The sequence below is a fragment of the Pseudopipra pipra genome, chromosome Z, assembly GCF_036250125.1.
Source record: "Pseudopipra pipra isolate bDixPip1 chromosome Z, bDixPip1.hap1, whole genome shotgun sequence".
Lineage (NCBI taxonomy): Eukaryota > Metazoa > Chordata > Aves > Passeriformes > Pipridae > Pseudopipra > Pseudopipra pipra.
In genome coordinates, this window is record NC_087581.1 from 1824437 (window position 1) to 1847074 (window position 22638).

Genomic DNA, 22638 nt, shown 5'->3' on the forward strand with positions numbered 1-22638 from the left:
GAGAAGGTTGGGGATTTTTTTAGGGGTTTTTTTTGCATTAGGGCCAATCGTAGTGGGTTCACCCTTGTTGGATGCCAGGTGCCCACCAAAGCTGCTCTTGTCACTGCCTCCTGCAACTGGACAGCAGAGACAAAACATAGCAAAAGGTTCATGGGTTGAGATATGGAGAGGGAGAGATCACTCACCGATCACTGCCACGGGCTAAATAGGCTGAACTTGGGGATATCAACTGAATTTATTAACAACAAAATCAGAGCAGGATAATGAGGAGTAAAATAAATCTTAAAAACACTTTCCCCACACCCCTCCCTCCTACCCAAGGTCTGCCTCCTCCCCCATAGCGGCACAGGGAGATGGGAGTGGGGGATACAGTCAGTTCATCACACGTTGTTCCTGACACTGCTCAGAGAGAGGAGTTGGACTCCTTCCCCTGCTCCAGCCCGGGGTCCTTCCCACGGGAGAGGTTCACTATGAACTTCTCTGATGTGAGTCCTTCCCACAGGCAACAGTTATCCATGAACTGTTACAATGTGGGCAACTCTTCCATGGGGTCAATCCTTCAAGCACAGCTCCAGACTGAGTCCCCCACTGGGTCACAGGTCCTTCCAGGAAACCTGCTCCTCCCTCCATCACAGGTCCTGCCAGGACCCTGCTCCAGCACGGGTTTCCCACAAGGTCACAGCCTCTCTCAGGCATCCCCCTGCTCCAGTGTGGGCTCCTCCAGGTGGAACTCTGCACTCCAGTGGCCCTCCATGTGCTGCAGGGGCACAGCTGCCTCATCACGGGCTGCACCATGGGCTGCAGGGGAACATCAGCTCCAGTGCCTGGAGCACCCCCTGCCCCTCCTTCTGCATTGCCCTGGGCATCTGCAGAGCTGTGTCTCTCCCATATTCTCACTCTGCTCTTCTCTGGCCACACTTACATCTGCACTACAACTTTTTTCCTCCTTCAACACATTATCCCCAAGGGGTCACTGTCACCTCTGATGGGCTCGGCTTTGGCCAGCGGCTGGTCCATCCTGGAGCCTGCTGGAATTGATTCTGTTGGACATGGGGGAAGTTTCTGGTAGCTTCTCACAGAAGCCACCCTTGTAGCCCCACTGCTACCAAAACCTGGCCACGCAAACCCAACCCACCAATTAAAAGCACTGGTGAGAAATAAGAAGCTTGTGGGCACCTCCGTGCATCCTCGTGTCACCGAGGCATGATGTGACACCAGGAGACGGGGCCACTCATCCCTGATCCCCATCCCACCATGGTCATATTACCCCACCCCTAACCCTTTCCATCCTGCTGGAAATGCAGATGGCTTCCACCACCCCAAATGGACAAAGCCATTCCGGGGAAGAAGATGAAGCTGAGCCAGTGCTGGTCTGCCACGGAGGAGACGCCCTCAATAAGCATCTGCACGTTATGAAATACACCCATAGTAGCTTCCTGGCTGACAGGTGTGGCAGGATTTGGTCCTGCAGAGATAGCTGAGGCAGAAGTTTAGTTGTGCCACCACGGGCTGTCACCACAGGTCCTCCTACCACCTAAGAGTTCTCCTCCTCCTGGACCACAACTGCTACGTGCCCGGGGGACGGGGAGGGCAAGGGTTGTCTCTGTAGGAGAGGAGGTGGGAGCAATTACCTTCCTGAAGTAAGCACAAGACTATTCATAGCAAACCTGTGGTGCCTAAAACCTCAGAGGTCCATGGACTGCCTCAAAGGAGTCTCCAAAAGCTAACCCAAAACAGCAAAGATCTCAAATCCACTATTTTCCATAATAAATTTTCCTTAATCCATCCATGCTAGAGACACCATTCCGATTTCTGGCCACTGTTGAGGTACCTCTACATTGCAGAAGACAATGACAATGCAGAATCCAGCAAGCCAAGAGCAACCTTGGCACACCCCAAGGAAGATGTGAAAGAAACAAATCCTCTCTTTTCGGCAGCAAAGTTGATGTTTTAATGCACAAAAGTTTTAAGAACATGCATTGTTGTTTCCATTTCAGTCTGAACTGAGCAGGAGACTTATTTCTCTTAGGATCATCAGCAAGAAAACTGTGTTGTAAATGAATATATATAAATATATGCACACATACGTATATAAATAAATGAAATAAAATAGCCAGGGTCTCAAACAAACATAAAATGATTGGCTAGCTACAGTAGCTCTTCATTTCATATGACTCAGTAATCTGCTAATTATACTCAGGTAGCAGCACTGCCCCTTCTCTGAGGAGTTTCACAACAACATCCCAAGGCATTTATGGAGATTATTTGTCCAGAAGCCTCAACACTTCCAAGATTTTAGTTGTTCTTTCCCCAGCATGATGGAGACCAAGAGCTACCCCAAACAGGGCATCAAACTGTTAACTCTGAAACTTAACAACAGTGTAACATAAATGTCTTAACACTTCTGCCAAACTGAAGAACAATGAAATCACTAACAATATTTAATGGCTCTATCAAAATAGACAGGCAGAAAGTTAAATGTGTCCCAAACAGCTCCTGAAAAAGCTCATCTGCTGCCCCAGCTTCCATAGAAACCACAGGGTCTTGCTATACTTTTAGCTATAGCTCCTCACAAATACACAGGACCCCAAAGACTCACTTGAGCAGCAAGAACACGAAATTAAATACAGTCCAGGAGGGTTTTCTTGCTGCTTTGCACAGACCTGCAGGCAAAAAATTCAACCAGTGATAACTACCACAATTTCACTCCGTTGCTTCCAAGCAGCAGCAAGGATGGCTGCAAGGAGAAATAGGAGAGAGACACACAAAATGATAAAGGAGAGGAGAGTCAGCACAGCAAAATTTGTCCTCACCAGGAGACCACAGTAGAGCGAACTCAACGGAGCAGTTCACCCCACAGTGAGGGCACTCCAAGAGAAGAAATGGTATTATTCTCATGGAAGATGAAGTGATGAAGGAGAGACTTCTGGAGATAAAGCTCAGCACCTCGTCATCCTCCCTTCCACATTTTGGACCGAGGACTAACAGCTATCAAGTATGTTTTCATGCTTTGCATACTATTTTTCATGGCTCTCAGGAACCCTTCATAGACCACTCCCATCCCATTTGTGGATGAGGTCGACTCAGCTATGGGAATGAATGTGCCAAACCCAGCCAAGCCTCTCAGGTAGCTCACTCCTCTCCCAAATCCCATGGCAAGGGCAGTTCATCTCCACAAGCAGTTTCTACATTCTCCCATCAGCTGGAGAGCTCCTGGGTGTTGGGCTTTACCCTCCAGCTCACCTGAGACAAGTCTCTTCCTCACATCACCTTCACCTGCAGCACCCAACTGCTGCTCCTCTGCCTTGAAAGCAACATGAGATCTTATAAATGATAAAAAGAAATGCACAGCCTGAGCTTCCCAAAACAGACACTGCTTGTCTCTCTGCCAAAGTTAACACACTTAACACAGGGAAACCACAGCCTGCAAATCTTACCCAAGGCTTCAGGGAATAAGATGCAGCACAAGGTTTTGTTTTTGGACCTCGGGTTCAGCAATGGCAGAGCAAAGCCTTTATGGTCCTCATGGGGAAAAATAATGTGGATGAACAATATAAAATGGATTTTCCCACTCACTGGAGACAAAGTGTGAATATTTGCTTGCCAGTGTCACATAAGCCATAAACAGAGAGGAATGTTTCCCTCTCCATCCCATGCAGCACCCTCCTGTCAGCATCTGGATGCTCAGAGGATGCTCCATCATCAAAAAGCCTTCCTAGATTTTGGAGAGGAGGGAGTGTTAAATCACTTGGTCTTATTTTGGCATCTTTGCATTGAAAGAAACAACCTGCAAGCTCAGTATATCCTCTGCTTCCTTCCACCTCTTTAATTTCTGTTAACAAGGCCGTGATTTCAAGCTTCATCCCATAACCTGCCTGAGTGGTGGAGAGAGAGCAGCGGGGACTACTGGAACAGGAATGAAGGTGGCACACATGGACATGTGGAAATGGCCTATTTGAAAGAAGCAACCAGGTCCTGTGGCACTCCAGCCCTCCTCATCATGCTGGGAAACAGCATCTGCCACTTTCCAAACTGATGGCATTACGGCCTCATACCGCGTGGGGGTCTCACTGGTGGGGGTCTCACCCCTTCCAGAGGAGCCTGACACAAGGAACAGCCCCAGGAGATGAGAACCTCAGTCTCATTCTACAGAAAAATAACTCCAAGGACTGAGATTTGAGGCACTGGGACTCCCGTGACACACAGCAACTGTGCCTCCAGCCCTTCAGCATTGCTGGGGGCAGCTGCAGCAAAAAGCATCCCAGGACCGCCGGCTGCCCCGCTGCCACAGCATCTGTTGTCCCCTACTGTCACCCACGGCCCCCGAGACCACGTGCAGCCAGAGTGACTCTGCAGGAAAACGATAACCATAAAATAACAACAAAACAGGGTCCCCAGTGAGCCCTCGCTCGCTGCACCCAAACTCAGCCCGACGCCAAGGATGGGCAAAGCACCTCCTGGGAGGTGGGAGACTGCTCCCAGCCCCGGACCCCCCCGCAGCGGGCATCCTACCGAGGATATCCCCCCCCCCGAAGGTGCTCAGGTGGCACCTTTGTGGCTGCGGATGCTGCTGTGCGGGATCCGCCGCCGGCTCTGCCGCGGCGGGGACCGCGATGGGCGACGCTTCACTGCGGTGGGGACGCGATGGGGTCCCTCTCTTTTTTGTCTACGGGGGGCTCGCCGCGGCGGGAGGGGGGAGGCCAGTCCTGCCCTTCGCCAGCCTAACGGAGCGGCCGGGAAGCTTCCAGAGGCCGGGAGCACAGCCGAGCGCAGCCCCGGAGCTCTCCGCGGCCGCTCCCGCTGGAAGGGGCACATACCGGGGGGGGCTCCACGTCCCCGCACGGGCTGTCACCGAGCAGGGGGGGACCCCCCCGGGGACGAGGCCGCCCGGGCACCGCCACCACCGAGACCTGCCCCGAAACCGGCTCCATCCGCAGCGCGACCCCCCTCCCCGCGGGGTTCGGGTGTTTCCACGGGAGACAAAAGCCGGGATGCGCCCCCCCCCCCACCACCACCTCCCGAACCTTACTCCCCCCCTCGGCGCTGCTGTGTCACGTCCCCCCCGGGCCGGGCTTACCGTGCGGGGCCGGGCGCGGTCAGTGCCCCGACGGGGCGGTCATGGGCGCCGCGCCGGGTGCGGGGGGACGGCGGGGGGACGGCGGGGGCACCGCCCGGCAGGACGCACCAGCTCCGGCTCCGGGCTCGGCGGAGGGACGGGCCGGGGCGGCGGGGAGTGACGCGCCGAGCCCCGCCCGCCGCCGGCCCTGCCGGGAGATGTAGTGCGGGACCGGCCCGGCCTGGCCGCCCCGCGGGGCTCCGGCCGGGGTACGCCGCATCTCTGCAAGCACGGAGGTCTGAGGGGGACACCCCCCCCACATCCTGCACCCCTGCATCCCGTCCTCCGGGCTCTGACAAGGACCCCCCCCCCCGGATCCCGCGCTCCCCGGGGATCTGAGAGGGGCGCCCCGCATCCCGCACCCCCGGGCGCTGAGAGGGAGACACCGCATCCCTGCACGCGCGGGGGTCTGAGAGGGACTCCCCACATCCCCGCATCCCACGGCTCCGGCAGGGAGCTCCCCGCGTCCCGCACCCTGGGCATCAGAGAGGGACGCCCCTCAGATCCTGCGCCCATGCAGGTCTGACAGGGACCCTCCAGATGCCGCACTCTGGGGATCAGAGAGGGGGACCCCTCACATCCTGCACCCCGGGGCTCTGAGAAGGACCCCCGGGGTCCCACACCCTGAGGATCTGACAGAGACACTCCAGATCCCCACACCCCGGCAGCCCCAGTCACCGAGCTCCCAACCCCGTCAGTGCAGGTGAGAGACCAGCCAGAGCTCAGAGCAGCGTTTGGGGTGGGACTAACCCATCCGATACACAGCACCCGGGGACAACACTGGGATTCTCATGTCCCTTGCCTGTATCGTTTGGGATTCAGCTCAGAGCCGCATCCTCTCCCATCCTACCTCCTCACAGCCAAGCAGCATCCAGCTGGGCTTTAAGGAGGGGGCTCTAAACTGGGCTTAAAGGAAAGAAACTGCAAGTGTTTCATTGAATCACTGAATGGTTGGGTTGGAAGGGACCTTAAAGATCAGTTTGATCCACCTCCCTCTAATCCTGCTCTCTGCCAGTTTTAAGCCATTCCCCCCTTGTCCTCCAGGCCCTTTTCCCTCCAGCTCTCCTGGAGCTCCTTTAGGCACTGGAAGGGGCTCTCAGGTCTCCCTGGAGTCTTCTTTTCTCCAGGTGAACCCCCCCAGCTCTCCCAGCCTGGCTCCAGAGCAGAGGGGCTCCAGCCCTTGGAGCATCTCCGTGGCCTCCTCTGGACTCTCTCCAGCAGCTCCACGTCCCTGTGCTGTTGTTCCCCAGGGCTGGAGGCAGCTCTGCAGGGGGGTCTCACCTGAGGGGTCAGAGGGGCAGAATCCCCCCATGCCCTGCTGCCCATGCTGTGGGATCAGCCCAGGGCATGGGGGGTTCTGGGTCCCAGCCCACACGTCTGGGGCATGTGGAGCTTCTCATCCACCAACATCCCCAAGTCCTTCTCCCCAGGGCTGCTCTCAATCCATTCTCCACCCAGTCTGTATTTGTGCTTGGAGTTACTATGACCAACGTGCAGGACCTTGCTTTTGGCCTTGTTCAATTTCATGAGGTTTGAGGGCCACCTCTCAGGTTTCTCAGGGTCCCTGTGGATGGCAGATAAACCAAGTTTTTCTATATAAACACAGAAAATTCTGAGACAAGAAATGTAAAACCCAGAATTTAAACACATTTTAAACACTCCTCTAGCCAGCTGGATCCCTTCAGCCCCTTCAGACCTGCTCAAAACCACCAAGAGATGTTCCTACAAGCAACTGAAACCACATTCTTCTTCCCACATCAGGTTCCCAAAAACACCCACCCGGCAATCATTCCCCATTTCATGTTGCATGGGTTGTATTCAAGAGGTTAACTCAACGTCTAGCCGTGGATTCTTTGTTGCTCCCTGTCTAGCTCTGCCGTCACACTCGTCCGGATAAATGGATCACGTTAATGAACATCAACGGAAGGACCGCAGCCATAAATTCACCAGAATCGTTGGCCTCTGAAGAAACCTTAATTCTACTTTGACAGCAAAATCGGATTCCAAAGATCTCTCTCCCTGCTGTGCTTTATTTTGGGCTGTATCGTTTTGCTGGGCAGGTTGTCATGGCAACCTGATATTCACTGGAGGGTGGCTGTAATTGGGAGAGCACATTGTTAATTTAGCTCCAGAATTTTTTTTTTTTTATTATTATTTTTGTTGTATTTTAAGCAAAGGGGAACTGCCTGGCTTTTCATATTTTTATCTATGAACATGCTATGGTTTAATTATTAATCTGAGTGCCAATAGCATCACTCCAGTGACGGTTGAGCTGCTGTGCAGAGCTCATGGGGGCAGACAACAGCTCTGCCCACATCCCTTTTTCTCAGCTCATCTTCTCACGCAGCTTCCCCACATCTCCTCCAGCCCCCAAGCCCCTAATCCGAAAGCCCCCAGGCCTAGGCTTTCACAGGGATGCTCCTGGTGCATGGGGGCAGGACTAGGGGGGGGAAAAAAGGGTACGATCTGCTCTCGTATTAATGATAATTTTTTTGGAATTCCAGTGCAACTGGAATCATAACAATTCATCTCAGATAGTTATTTAGAGCAACTCACCCTCTTTGGAGAACACCAGCTCCTAAAATCAATGGTGTGAACAGGATGACACGTGTGCGTCCAGCTCCTGGGTGGGCACAGCAAATCCTGGCCCCTCCTGGTGGGACCTCTCTGTGCATTCCCCTCCTACCCCAACCTGCTCAAGGCATCCTTGGCCTGGAGACATCACAGGATTCCACCAGGCACTCACCTGCATCCTTCCTGAAAGCAGGGGGATGGCAGGATGGGGGGGTCTGGTTCACCCCGATGGATCAGGGCACACAGCTTCCAGCCTGAGATTTTTGGAAACGACCCATCCCTCAGAGCACGGTGTCTGTGGCAGTGTGGGAGGGAGTCGGATTCATTCCTCTAGTGGGTGTGGGGAGAATTTGGACAGGGATAACAGCAGGGTGACTAAAGGTAAGCCCAGAGATGGGTGCTGGGCAGCATCATTCCAGGACTTGGGAAAAGGTGCCATCTCTGTCACCTCACCCCAGTGCTCCCACCCTCGTGTGGGTTTGAAGCTCCACGGCCATGCTGGTCTTGGTGTTCATTATTAACATGTCCCAACAGGAAGAAAGGGCAGCTTTCCGGTACCTGGGGATTTTTCTCCAGGAGCTGGCACAGCTCCAGGTCCAAAGAGCAAAGCAGAGCTGCTGGTCCCATCCCCAGGCAGGTGCAACCTTGCTCCCCTCTGCTTGGTCCCTCAGCCCCTCCGACCTGCACATCCCAGCCTCTTCCTGTCATCCCTGCTTCTGGCTTAATCCCCTCACAGCTCAGAAAGGAGGGAAGTTGGGATAGGAGAAGATTTCTGCTTAAAATAGAAAAAAAAAAAAAAAAAGAGAAAAAAAAGAGATGAGTCGTAAAAGCCAGGGATGGAGGAGGGAACAGAAACATCCTTCTTTCAAGGAAAAGATGCTGTGGCTGCTGTTCTGGGTACCATATGCCAGGTAATAACACAAGATGACTCAGTGTTTGGGAAATTAAATTGGCTCTTTATTAAAAGCCTGTATTTAGGGAGGTAGTGAGGTGTCAGAGGAGTTCCTGCATCGCCTTAGCAGAGGGAATTCAGGCAGGCTGTCTGGCTCCTTATGCTGCTAAGCACAGAGTCCACAGGGTGCTGGGACACGTATCCTGCCTCAGCATCCTCCCAGAGCTGTTCCTGGGGAAGCACTGAGCATCTTTGGGAAGATCTTAGGAGCTCCTCCTAAGCTCTCTCCTACGTAATTCAGTGGAAACTGGTGGATCTCTGCCAGTGGGAAGTGCTCCAACCTCAAGATTTCTGTCCCAGGAAAATAGCAAGAGGCGGAAAGAGCAGCCAGGGACACAAAGTTATTTGAGAGCACAAGCTGCAACCCAAAACATGCTGTGCCAAAGTCTGGCCTTGCCATGGCAATACCCTTCAAAATGCCTTAGCAATGATGGGAATCTGCTGATTCGGAGGGGAAATACAGAATATTTACAGAGAGTATTTACAAAGTACCTTGCTCATAGCTGTGGTGTGCTGGTAGCTTGGCACTCCCTCTCTAGCTTGGAGCAAATCTTGGCTTCAGAGAGTGTAGCTGAAGGCAAAATCCAGCGTACTGTGTTCTGCTCAAATTATACATCCCCTGCACGGAAAGCTCAGCTATACATACAGGTAAAAAAAATAAACTCAAGAAGGTGAGAATTCTTTTCTTCTTCCCCAAGTCCTTCTGGCATAGGTGGAATGATGGGGATGTCTGCCAGCATGGAGACACAGCAGTGCCCTCAGTGGGTTTCTAAGAAGTGACCATGGGCATTAAGTGCTTAGATGCTCCCTCAGAGACTTCTGCAGGAAAATAAGCTCTTAAAATAGTTGGGTCAACAATCTTCCTGCCAGAATCAGAGTGATCATTATTTTGGTCGGGCTGCAGTTGAATTGAAAGCAAATAGACCTCCTTTAAAAGCACAAATAATAGACCTACTGTAGGAGAGAAGGACTGGAGACAGACAAGGTCTTTCTTCCCATCCTGATGGAGTCTGAGTGAGTGGCTCTGTCCTCCTTCCTGAGTGTGGAGATCTCTGTCTGTGCCTGGGGGTCCAGTGGTGGTGGATGTGGGGTTCCAGCAGTCCCTCCTCCATCCAAATCTTATGGGGTGGGACAGCCTGGAAGAAAACCTAGAGAGGAACTGAGGTGATGGGGTGTGAATGTGGCCAGCCAGGATGTTTGTGGCAGGAGACAGCACCAAACTGTCAATATTCTCTCATATACATACATATATACATATATATATATATACATGCATCTATCTATCTATCTATCTATCTATCTATCTAAAATAAAAATCAAATATCGGAGCAGGGTACCCATGGGTGAAGCAATGCTTGGCTATGGCAAGAGGAGAAGGTGGTTTTGAAATGCTGAGTGTGGGGACAGGCTCCTTCCCCCACTTCTCAGTTATTTTTAGAAGGGCATTTGTATCCAGCACAGTAATCAGTGTGCCGAGGCTGTTTGCAAGTCAAGGCTAAATTCACTGCTGTTTGGGGAAGGCCTGAAACAGGGATGGCCCAGGCTCCTGGAGAGCTGGGTTTGTGGGGACTGCTTTGCTGCAGATGGGTTGAAATCCTGCTCTGATGCTGGTTTCCATGCTACAGGTGAGAAGATGCAGCTCAGAACATTTGGATTTTCTCCTTGACCTCCCACATAGCTTAAAATAATAACCTTAATTTCCTGTATTTCACATAATTCAGTTGAATAATGAGACTACCTGGACATAGCTCATTACCTTCCTCCCCCGATTTAATTCACATCTTTGGATTAAAGAGGCCTTAGAAATACAAAGCATGATTATCCAGGTAAGAACAAATTACCAATTTAAAGGATCACCACGATTCCAGCCACAAGGATTTGCAAAGGTCAGGCTGCTGAGGAAGCTGAGCCAAGAGCTGGAAGAGGAAGTGCAAGGATTTGGGATGGGTGATGAAGGGTGTCCTTCTATGCCGGGCAAGGATAGGATCCTGTCAGATGCCTCCATAGGGTGACAGAAAACATCTCTGTCAGGGACATCAACAAGTCCAGGTTTGCCGGAGAAGGGAGTTCAAATTAATTGACAAGTGTGTTTTGCAGAGGCATGTCTGGCCAGGGAATATTCCAGTAACCCAGAAATATGTCTCTCTTCCTCTGGCTGCAAATAGGATTTTTTTCCATAATCCCTTATTGTGGATATTAATTCCATCAGAGGATTGCAATGCTGCTTACAGGGGTGCAGGGAGAAGGAACTGCTAATTGTTGGGGTGGGAGAAGAAGTAGGGGAATTTCACTGGGTGAGGGATGTGGGAAATCGAGGGCGCTGGATGGAGAACAAGAGCAAAAGGCTCTTCTAATTTTCATCTCCAGAGACACCTTATTGTGGCCTTTCCATACTTAAAAGGGGGCTTAGAAGAAAGGTGAGGACAGACTTTTTAGTAGGTGCTGAAGTGATGGGATACAGGGGAATGTTTTTAAACTGAAAGAGAGTGTATTTAGATTAGATATAAGAAGATTTTTACAGTGAGGGTGGTGAGGCCCTGGCACAGGTTGCCCAGAGAAGCTGTGGCTGCCCCTGGATCCCTGGAAGTGCCCAAGACCAGGTTGGACGGGGCTTGGAGCAACCTGGGCTAGTGGAAGGTGTCCCTGCTCATGGCAGGCATTCTGTGAGTCTATGACTGCCATTTCATCACTCTGTATATTCTGTGCAGGCAATCTTAGTGACAACATTAATTTTTAAGCAATCTGCAGCCCCAAAAGTCTGCCTGGAATGATGTAGTAGCAAGAAGGAGACTAAAACTGAGAGGCTTTGGAGGAAAGCCAAGCTTTAGGCAAGGTTGAGCACCAGTGCTGGGTGCACTGGGTACACTTTTAATCTGAAACAAGACTGAGTAGAGGAGGCTGGGCACCACACTGAGCTGTGATAGCTGCACCATATGAGCTGGCTCTGCCAGAGCCAGGGCTAGTACAGATGTGGGGCTGGTAGCCCAACCCTTGGCTGCAGAGGGGTAGAAGGCAGTATGACTCAGTGGGCTTGGGTTTGGGTGAGCTGGGCTGCTGGTGAGGATAGATGAAAGCCTTCAGTCCTCAGCTTCAGCTTTACACCTGTGAAACGGGCAGAGTCTGCCAACTCTGTTGGTAAAGCAGTTTGTGAGTCAGCTTTCACCAGGTGTTAATCATCACTGTGTTTGTAGGGATGCCAGCAGCCCCGGGTGAGCCAGGGCTGAGAGGGACTCTTTGAACATCCATCTCTGGTCCTTAGGACAAGTCCTAGGAGAAAATCTCCCTCTTTGGGAAAATTAGAAGTTTCAGGGTGCTGCAGTTTTGTGGCTTAACTCCTTCAGGCTGGTGGCAGCTTCCTTGCCTGGTCTTGGGTTAATTCAGGATCTGGTGGGGAAGAGCCTGTCCAAGAGGCTTTCACCAAACACTTACTGATGCCAGCAGTCCAGGTTCTTGCTTCTCCTGCTCCTGGGAGCCCACATCCTCTGCACTCACCTTCCTTCACCCTCTGTTATCTCTCACTCATCTTCTAATGATGCCTTTCCTGGCCCTGTCTCACCTTCTGATATGGAGATACTCCCTCTCCCCCCAGATCCTCTCTCTGTTCTACCTACCAGCAGAGCCACCCCAAAAAAGAAGGAGGATTGGCAGCAAACAGCTCTCCAGCACCCATCAAACATAGGAGAGCCTGGAAAAGGTGTGTTTTTGTCAAGTAAGTACTGTTTATATATTATGTGCAAAGGAGAAACCATCAGGGTCTCTCAGACTCCGTTCCCCCAAGGAGAAGAACTTACACCCCTCCTTCCACCAAGGAAATGCCTCAGACCGCCTGAGTCTTTCATCCTCTTTTTCCCACTGGGCATCTCCACACTATGAAATGATAGTCCTTAATCACACAAACTTGTGGTTTCCACATGCCAGCAGGTCAGGCTGAGCAATGACAAGAGCCCAGGATTTTTCCTTTGTCTGTTAGTAAAACAAACAAGCTTATCTTCACAAGGGCCTCGCTTCTTATCACATGGCTTTGGTAAAAATACACCCTGCTGAAGTACTCACCTCCCTTTCTCAGGACCTGCCAGCTACCCCAGTTTCAGCCCCACTGCCTTCCCAGTAAGGTGACTGGGAAGGAAAGGGAAACATTTTCATTCCCTGCTCGCTGCAAAAGCAGTTAGGAAAAAAAAAAAAAAAAAAGGGTTTGACACGTTCTTGCTTTTGATAGGAGAAAAAAGAGATAACAATATCAAACCACAGGCAAGCCAGGCATATGGCAGGTATTTTATCATGCTCTGGCCTTTGGGAATCAGAGCAGGGCAGGTTTATATTAACCACGCTGGGACAGAATATAGACACGCTGTAGATATCCTCATACCTCCACACAGGATAGCAGACACGTGAGACGGAGATTTGAAGCTTCTTGTCATACTATCCTCCCTAGGATAGACGCTGCTTAAAGATTTGGCTGTTTGAGAGCAAAACTTCTACTTGTTTGCCCCCAGATCCACAGTGCATGAAGTCAGAAATGACAGGAATAACAAAAGATCTTTTCACCTTCCTCAGGCTGACACTTTTCACCCCTCCAAGCTGGAGTGCGTCCCTGTGGCTCAGGGGAGGACCAGAGGGGCTGGGGGAGCCTGACCTTGAATGTTTCCAGGGATGGGGCATCCGCCATCTCTCTGGGCAACCTGTGCCAGTGCCTCACCACCCTCATTGTAAAAAACTTCTGCCTTACATCTAATTTAAATCCACCCGGTTTTAGTTTAAAATGATCACCCCTAGTCCTATTGCAACAGACCCTGGTAAAAAGTTTGTCCCCAACACTGCACCCTGGTTTGCTAATGGCCCTCAGATTTCTCATGATTTTTCCTATAAAAATCCTCCAAATGCCATAAAAAAAGCAGCAAGCTTTTTCAGAGCTTTCTCTGTAAAATAAACTTGCTTTTCTAATGCATCCCTGTAGTATGACAGTGCTGTACCCCAGCTGGAGACCCCCAGGCAGGTATGGTTCCACACCACCCTGGCTTTCCTAGGTACCAGGACTTGACTGTTTTCCCCAGGGATAGGACAGAGGGAGAAGTTTTCCTAGGTTTCCTCCCTCTGTTGAGTGAGGAAATTTCCTTTGTTTCAGAAGTGACAGCAAAATCTGGGAAGACGCTGAGTTCATCTTTGCTTAGCTTTGCTCCTATGAATAATTATTAGCAGGTCTTTGTAGCTAGACCAAGGATGAACAGGCACAGCCTGCTTCAGTCAGCAGATATTCCAGTGTCCCTTCTTCTACTTCCGAAATAAAATGTCTAATTTAACTTAATTTCTAAATTATCCTAATTAAAAAGAACTAGCAACACAATTAAGTGCACTCTGCAGAGAGAAACTGCTTTCTTCAAGGGAAAATAATCATGAAAGACCTGCTTTTGGATTCCAGATAACACAACTTCCAGCAGATAATGTTTAATTTCTATACATAACAACCCCACGTTTTCTGGCTGGGCTTTGTTCAGAGGGGCTGAAGTGCAGACTGTTAGAGGAACAGTAGACTCAAACCATCATTCCATCATTCGGGTCCTGGATCTGAGAAAATCTGTATTGATTAGAAATCGATGATATTTGCAAGGCCCTTCCAACCACTTGGAGAAGCAGGGTATGGCGAAGTCGGGCACCTCAAAATCCTGAGCACCTTCCAGAAAACTGTGAGATTTTGGATTCTACAAGGGATTGCAGTGACAGGACAAGGGGGAGTGGCTTCCCATTGCCGGAGGGCAGGGTTAGATGGGATATTGGGAAGGAATTCCTGTCTGTGAGGGTGGTGAGGCCCTGGCACAGGTTGCCCAGAGAAGCTGTGGCTGCCCCTGGATCCATGGAAGTGTCCAAGGCCAGGTTGGATGGGGCTTGGAGCAACTTGGGCCAATGGAAGGTGTCCCTGCCCATGGCAGGGGGTGGAATGAGATGTGATTTAAGGTCCTTCCCACCCAAACCATTCTGGGATTCTGTGATTTTAGAATAGATTAGTGAAGTTGGAAGGGACCTCCAACAGCCATCTGTCCAGGTTCTGAGCATTTATGGAGCACTTAGCAATCCCATCGGGGAAAATCCTTTCTTAATGCTAAATTTGATTCAGTTTTGGATTCTGTTAAGCTGTAAGGAAGGGCAGCAAATATTGTCAGAGTCATGCCAGAGTCACTGCCAGAGCATGGTGATGGGAAATAATTTTCTACAGTCTTAAAGAACAAAGAAGCCTGGTCCCTTTTCCCAAGCAAGGGAAATTCTCCTGAAAGGGATTTGACTTCAGAAAGAGCTGAACTTTGCTACAAAAATAGCCCTGAATAATTCTTCTTCTATTTGTTCTCTCCAAGACACAGCATTTGCAATTGAACAAGAAATTATCAAGAAATACAGGGATGCATGGCAGGACATGAAAGATGGACAAACTTAGCTGCAAGCATTTCAGAGCAAAGAGAATTAAGGGTGTGGGACCGGGGGCTGTGGTGGATTCCTCTTCATATGGAGTCTTTAATCATGTTGTTTCTTTTTTTGGGTGCATTTAATAGAGGCTTCTGAAACAGTGTGCTGGGGCTTAAATGAAACAGTGGGCATTGTGTGGGGATTACGGGGTGGGGCCCTTTGGGCTGCGTAAGAGGAGGAATCAGAGGAGACCATCCCTCCTGGCCATGGCTCAGCAAGTCTGTTCCTGCTCACCCCGGGAAAGATCCACATGCAAACATCACCTTGGAAATCCCGGATAAATTATCTGGGTGTGCTGGGATGCAAAGAGAAACATCAAAGCTTGTGGCATCCCTGTCTGTGACAGGGCTGTGGCCACCCTGAGAGGGCACTGAGGGGAAAACAGATGAGTTAAAATCACAGAATCACAGGATGGTTTGGGTTAGAAAGGACCTTAAGGATCATCCAGTCCAACCCCCCTGCCATGGGCAGGGACACCTTTCACTAGAGCAGGTTGCTCCAAGCCCTGTCCAACCTGGCCTTGGACACTTCCATGGAACTCTGTCTGGAGAGAAAGAGCTTTGGTTGCGAAGAGATTTGAGTGTGTATGAACAAAATGGGCTCTTTCGCCAAGAAAGGTTGGGCCAGATGATCCCCAGGGTCCCTTCCCACCTGTGATTCCATGATCCTATGGTCCCTCACAGTGCTGCAAGCCCAAAGACCAGATAACACGTATGATGGCCCCAAGTAGCCAAGATACTTCCAACATATACGAGGAGGTTTCTGATTCCCATTTTCGGCATTAAATTGTAGCTTGTCAGTGCCTTTGCCTCCTGCTACCTGAGTCCTGTGGGGTCAGATGGTTTGGCAGAGGAGTTAATACACCACATCCACACAAATAATGTGGTGTACTTATAAAATAAAATATCAGGAAGAAATATTGGAAGGATCCACATAATATATGGGAATATGTACAGGTAGAATTTCTTGGCTGTGAGGGTGGTGAGTCCCTGGCACAGGTTGCCCAGAGAAGCTGTGGCTGCCCCTGGATCCCTGGAAGTGTCCAAGGCCAGGTTGGATGGGGCTTGGAGCAACCTGGGCCAATGGAAAGTGTCCCTGCCCATGGCAGGGGGGTAGGATGAGTTGAGGTTTAATGTCCTTTCCAGCCCAAACCATTCTGGGGTTCTCTAAGCCCTGATACTATTATGTTACTCCCCATAATAACGAGAATATATAATTCCTCAGAGCAGCAAAGGCCCTTTTTGTCACTGGGGGAGCAAAACCAAGGACAAGAGTGAGGAGCTCCTCCCTGCTTCCACTGGATTCACTAACTCCATGTCAAGCACATTCCCTGCAGACCCACAGCCCCATCCTTCCCTATCCCCTTCCCTCCTCATAACATCCCAAACTGTCTAAGAGTAGGGAACCGGCTGCCTCCCCTGCCCCAGCAGCCCCACATCCCACACCACATCCAAGGGCAGCTCCAGCTCTGAACAAAGCAGGGATCAGCCTTTGGAACCGCCGCCCTGTGCTCCTGCTGCAGTTCACGGCAGGTGAAACGTGCCAGCCAAGTTTACACAAAGCATAGTCAAACAGAGCTGGGTTCCTGCCTCTGAGCCCTCAGCTGCAGCAGCTGCTGTTTTCTTGGCTTTCTGTAGGTTTCATGCTGTAGTTTGTCACACGGAGAACAATTTACAGCAATGCTTGTGGCCACGGGGAGAAAAGGTTCTCACTAGTGTGACCCTGATATACCTGTAGCCTCCTCTTCCCAACCCTTTTCCCCACATCTGAGCCTTTGCTGGCAGCAGCCAAGCCCCAGAGCCACCTGAGTCAGGCCCTGAACAAGCACTGAGAGGAGCTGGTCTTGTTCCTCTGCAGTTTTAGCACACAGCTTGTTCCAGCCTTGGATGTTTGCAGCTCATGAGCTGGAGGTGTTTGCTGACACGGGTTATTCCTGTTCACCCTCTGGCCCGAGGACACTCAGCACAAACACAGTTGCTGATGTGTTCACCTGGGTGCTCAGAAAACTAACCTGGAGCCACATTTCTCCAGGAATGCTACCGAAACACACAATTTATTCGACCACACCTCTTTAAGGCCAGGTTGGGCGGGGCCTGGACCAACCTGGTTTAGTGGAAGGTGTCCCTGCCTATGGCAGGGGGTTGGAATGACATGGGCTTTCTAGCCCAGACCAGTCTGGGATTCTGTGATTCTTAGAGACCATCACCCTCAGCATCTCCAGCTGTGCAGTAACATGTACCACATCCTTGCCTGGAGCCCTTTTCCCACACAGGCTCCCACTGCTCCCATAACCAGCCTCTGGCAGCAGTGACATCAGGATATATTTTCTTGTGGATCTGGTTGAGCAGAGAGAAAAATCTCATCTGGGAAAAAAAAAACTAAGGAGGGGTGTGTGTTTTGTATTTAAACCTTTTCCTTCTACTCAGAATAAGTCTGGCAGAATCCCCCTTTATTGAATGGCTCTTTGGTTTAGCACAAACCCAAATATTCCTGTGCTGCAGAATGGCATTTGCTGTTCCAGTGTGAGTCCCAGGGATGCTCTTTTGCATCCCAAGTGGCACCAGCTTCAAAAATAGAAATGGCTCTGCTTAATTGCCCAAACACTGGTGTTTTGTGCAATCTGAGACACCCTAAAGCATCTGCATGGGCGACACAGCACCTCCGGTACACACCAGTGGGCAGATCTCAGAGCATCCCAGGAGCTGGATCCCTGTGTCCTTGCAGCTGAACCTGTTCTAAAATATCTCAATTTGTAACCCAAAATCTAATTCTACAGGACCAAAACAGGTGTCTTGGCACACCATAAACTGAGAAAACATTGTAAAGTTCACATTCAATCCACACCAAGATGTGAGCTTTCCCTCTCCACCCTCACCTATCTCTCACCCCCCTGGTTTTCCTCCCACCTCCACCACTTTGGCCTTCCTGTGTGTGGCAGAAAGGAGGCAAGAAAGAGAAAAGAGATCTCTTCTGTGGGTCCCAACTCCAACTTGCACAACATAGCCTTGGGCAGGGCAAGAAACCCTCCTTAGGAGCTGCCAAACCTCTAATTTGAGTATCCTGTGTCCATACTGGGGTCGGTGGGGAGGAGCAGGCTCCTCCTTGGGCAGGAAGGAGCCCCTCCCTGTGGAGACCCAGGAGGTGATTAGACGCCCACGAACCTCCTCTGTTGTTTGCCTGGCAGGAAACTCCCTGCCCCTCTGACCTCGTCAAGCTTTAGGATTTGAGACACACTAAGTCAGCTGAATCCTTTCACCCCCCAAATGCCTGGACCCCCTGGCTGTGTTATCAACAACACTGTTGCGTGGTTTGTTCCAAAGGCTTTACAGTCACATCAAGCCCAAAGACCAAGCTCCAAATTTAGCCCTACCTGTGAGTTATGGAGATAGAAAATTGGGAAAGGGGGAAATTAAAAAAAAAAAAAAAAAAAAAAAAGACACCAACCCAAGCTTCAATACCTAGGTTCTTCACCCTGATTAGTGAAAGAATGGGAAAAAAGTGTGTTTTATTTTAAGCAAAAGTCCTACTTCTCCATGAGTCTGTCCTTGACCAGAAGATGGGATGAAAAATGAAATACTGGTATATCTACAGATGGGATCGTATTTAATGCACACACTAGGAATAAGAACAAAAGACCCACAATCAAACCAATCCCATCAGGAGAGGTTGCCACTAACTACAACACTGAACTGAATGATATTTGGATGATCTGGAATGAGTATGTCCTTCAGGAATTGGGAACAGAAAGATCTCTTGCTCTCTGTCTCAAGACTGGAGCCCCTCTGCTCTGGAGCCAGACTGGGAGAGCTGGGGGTGTTCAGCTGGAGAAGAGAAGCTCCAGGGAGACCTGAGAGCTCCTTCCAGAGCCTAAAGGGGCTCCAGGAGAGCTGGAGACAGGGGATGAGGTGACAGGGGGCAATGGCTTCCCACTGGCAGAGGGCAGGGTTAGATGGGATATTGCGAAGGAATTGTTGGTTGTGAGGGTGGTGAGGTCCTGGCACAGGTTGCCCAGAGAAGCTGTGTCTGCCCCTGGATCCCTGGAAGTGTTGAAGGCCAGGTTGGACGTGGCTTGGAGCAACCTGGGATAGTGGGAGATGTCCCTGCCCATGGCAGGGGGTGGGAATGAGATGATCTTTAAGGTCCCTTCCAACCCAAACCATTTTGTGATTCTGTGAATTCCTGCTCTAACAGTGGCTCAGCCTCTGATGGAGGATATTATGTATTAAACAACACAGCTGGAAGGAAACAACTTGCTCCCCATGGGCCTGCTGCACTGTAACCCCTTGCACGGGGCCAAAACAGACGATTGCTCCCTAAAAATGCGATTTATCTTTAATCTCAGTAAGATTAATCCCCTTTAGAAATACCCCATCCAGGATAGCCTTCATGCTCCAGGTTCTCCTGGCCAAATCCAGCCTAGACCCCATTCCCAGTGAACCTACCCAGGTACTCCCATCCCAGTACCCCTGCTCCAATACCCGCATACCCGTGCCCCAATCCCAGTACCGCCATCCCAATACTCTCATCCCAGTGCCCTCATCCCTGTTCCCCCATACCAGTGATCCCACCTCGGCACACCCACCGCCGTGCTCCCATCCCAATATCTCCGTTTCGGTACCTCCATCCCAGCACCCCCATTCCAATATTCCCATCCCGGTGCCCCCATCCCGGTTCCCTTTTTCCCGGCAGTGGCGGGAGGTGACGTTCTGGCGTCCTCTGGTGGCGGCGGGCGCACACTGCGGGCAGCGCCTCTGCCCGTACCCCCGAACCCCTGCCTGCACTACCGAACCCCTGCCTGCACCCCCGAACCCCTGCCTGCACCACTGAATCCCTGCCTGCATCCCTGAAACCCTGCCTGCACCACTGAACCCCTGCCTGCATCCCCGAACCCCTGCCTGCACCACTGAACCCCTGCCTGCACCCCCGAACCCCTGCCTGCACCACTGAACCCCTGCCTGCACTACCGAACCCCTGCCTGCACCACCGAAACCCTGCCTGCACCACTGAACCCCTGCCTGCACCCCCGAACCCCTGCCTGCACCACTGAACCCCTGCCTGCATCCCCGAACCCCTGCCTGCACTCACCGAACCCCTGCCTGCACCACTGAACCCCTGCCTGCACCCCCGAACCCCTGCCTGCACCCCCAATGAACCCCCCTGTACCCCCTGAATCCCCTGCCTGCTCCCCTGCACCCCCGAGCCCCTGCCTACACCCACCAAAACCCCCTGCCTACACCCGGTGAACCCCTGCCTACACCTCCTGAATCCCTGCCTGCACCCCCAAACCCCTGCCTGCACCCATCATAAATCCTTGCCTTCACCCCCTTGAACCCCTCCACCTGCACCCCCCCAAACCCCTGAATCCCCAGCCTGCCCTGTGAAGCCCTGCCTGCCCCATCCTGAGACCTTGCCCTCACCTGAACCTCTGCCTGCACTCTCTGAACCCCTGCCTTCCCTCGCCCGATCCCCTGCCTGCACCCCCTGATCCCCTGTCCTCCCATTGGGGATGCAGCCCTGCCAAAATCCCCCCCCGGCCCCCACCATGAGCATCCCCTCCCTGCCAGGCCTTGCTCGGGACTTGTGGGGTCCAGGGGGCCTTTTCCCACCACCCCTCCTGCACACTGATTCCAGACAGATGACACAGGGGGAGTCCTCCCACCTCGGCCCACGGGGGGCATCTCCCAGGCCTTCCCTTCAGCACGACAGGGGTGACCTGCCAGTCTTACAGAGCATCCCATGGAACGAATCATGATTCACAGAATCATTTACACTGGAAAAGCCCTCCAAGACCATGGAGTCCAACCATTCCCCAGCACTGCCAAGGCCACCCAAGTACCCAAGTGCCACATCCACACAGCTTCTAAATCCCTCCAGGGATGGGGACTCCAACAGTGCCCTGGGCAGCTGTGCCAGGTCTGGACAAACCTTTCAGTCAAGAAATTTTCCCAATATCCAATCTGAACCTCCCCTGATGCAGTTTTAGGCCATTTCCTCTTTTCCTGTCCCTTGTTCCCTGGCAGCAGAGCCCGATCCCCCCCTGGCTCCCCCCTCTTGTCAGGGAGTTGCAGAGCCAGAAGGTCCCCCCTGAGCCTCCTTTTCTCCAGGATGAGCCCCCCCAGCTCCCTCAGCCCCTCCTGCTGCTCCACACCCTTCCCCAGCTCCGTTCCCTTCCCTGCACACGCTCCAGCCCCTCAATGTCTCTCTTGTCTGAGGGCCCAGAACTGCCCCAGCACTGGAGGTGCCTCAGCAGTGTCAGCACAGGGAGGGCACTGCCCTGGCCCTGCTGCCACAGCACGGCTGGGACAGCCCCGGGGCCATTGGCCTCTTGCCCCCCTGGGCACACCTGGGCTCGTGTCCAGCCACTGCCACCAGCACCCACAGGGCCTTTCCCAGTTTTCCAACCCTTCTGTCCCAACCTGGAGCTGCAGGGGGTTGGTGTAACCGAAGGGCAGGACCCAGCACAGGGCCTTGTTGTCCCTCACCCTGTCAGCCTTGGCCCATGGATCCAGCCTGTCCAGCTCCCTCTGCAGAGCCTTCCTGCCCTCCAGCACATCCACACTCCCACACAACTGGGAGCTGGGCACTGAGGGAGCTCAAACAGCCGGATCCCAGGAGTGGAATGGGAGGATCACGCTGTGCTTTCAACCCCAGCCGTGCTGGCCATGGGAAGGCCAGTGACTGCCCTGGGAGCTGCCATGAGGGACCTTCTCAGACAGGCTGTCTCACTGCATCTTGTTATCCACCACATTCCCTGGCTGCCTTCAGCCCCCTGGGCTCAGACCAGATGCATGAAGTCCTCTGCTCTTGCAGCCCTTTCTTCAGGTCACCCGTCCCTCCCTGCCCACAGTCTTGCACAAGATGAAGTTTTTCCCTTGTGCCTCGGAGACAGGGAGGAGGGATAGTGTGTTCCCAGACATCCCTGAGGATGTTCCTTTCCCCCAGTGACCCGGGACTGTGACAAGTGGAGGTCCCTTTGCCTCCTTGTTGTCAGACCATCCTGGCAGGGTTCATACACTATCAGAGGAAGGTTTGAAGATTTCTTACATGGGAAGATTTTTTAAGTGGAGCTTTAACACCTAGTGCTACTTTCGGGAAAATTTGGGAAATGAAATGGTCAGCCTGGAAAATGCACTGGCTGGTGATGGAGATCACCAGAAGAGCCCATGGTACCTGCTCCCCTCCCAGCTGTCAGGTTGGATTTATCTGGACATACCACGTGCTGGGGGTGCTCCCGTCGCTGCAGAGATGTCGCTGCAGAGATGTTCATCACTGAGATTTCAGTGCCTGGGCTGAGTCTTGAGCTGATCCATCCCACCTAGAGCAGTTTAGGGGTGGTTTCCCCTGCCCAAGGCATCCTGAGGCTGAACACATCCTTATGAGGTCACTCCAAGGGTAATTGTGGTCAGACCCATTCCAGACCAGGTGTCAGCCAGGCTGCAGAGCTCAGGGTGGTGCAACAAGCTCTGCTCCTGCCATGGGGACAGGTATCATCTCCTAATCTTTTAGGGATGGGACTGCTTGGGAAAACGCTTCCAGTAAAAGC

At 52.0% G+C, this 22638-nt stretch overlaps 1 protein-coding gene and 1 long non-coding RNA gene across 6 annotated transcripts in view; both read right to left on the minus strand.

The window, feature by feature from the left end:
* CTIF (cap binding complex dependent translation initiation factor) overlaps positions 1 to 5227 on the minus strand; it is a 147520-nt gene extending 142293 nt beyond the window's left edge. For 4 of the 5 annotated variants that reach the window (XM_064642374.1, XM_064642372.1, XM_064642371.1 and 1 more), the window contains exon 1: positions 5078 to 5227. The gene's annotated coding sequence lies outside the window, so the exon portion shown is untranslated. The remainder of the gene's footprint in view (positions 1 to 5077) is intronic. The other variant, XM_064642373.1, reaches the window with a different exon arrangement.
* Positions 5228 to 8625: 3398 nt separating this feature from the next.
* LOC135406927 (uncharacterized) lies at positions 8626 to 11231 on the minus strand. The gene is made up of 2 exons (XR_010426584.1): positions 9135 to 11231; positions 8626 to 8933 (listed from the first exon to the last, which is right to left on the minus strand). It is a non-coding gene; the product is annotated as an uncharacterized LOC135406927 (long non-coding RNA).
* Positions 11232 to 22638: the final 11407 nt, after the last annotated feature.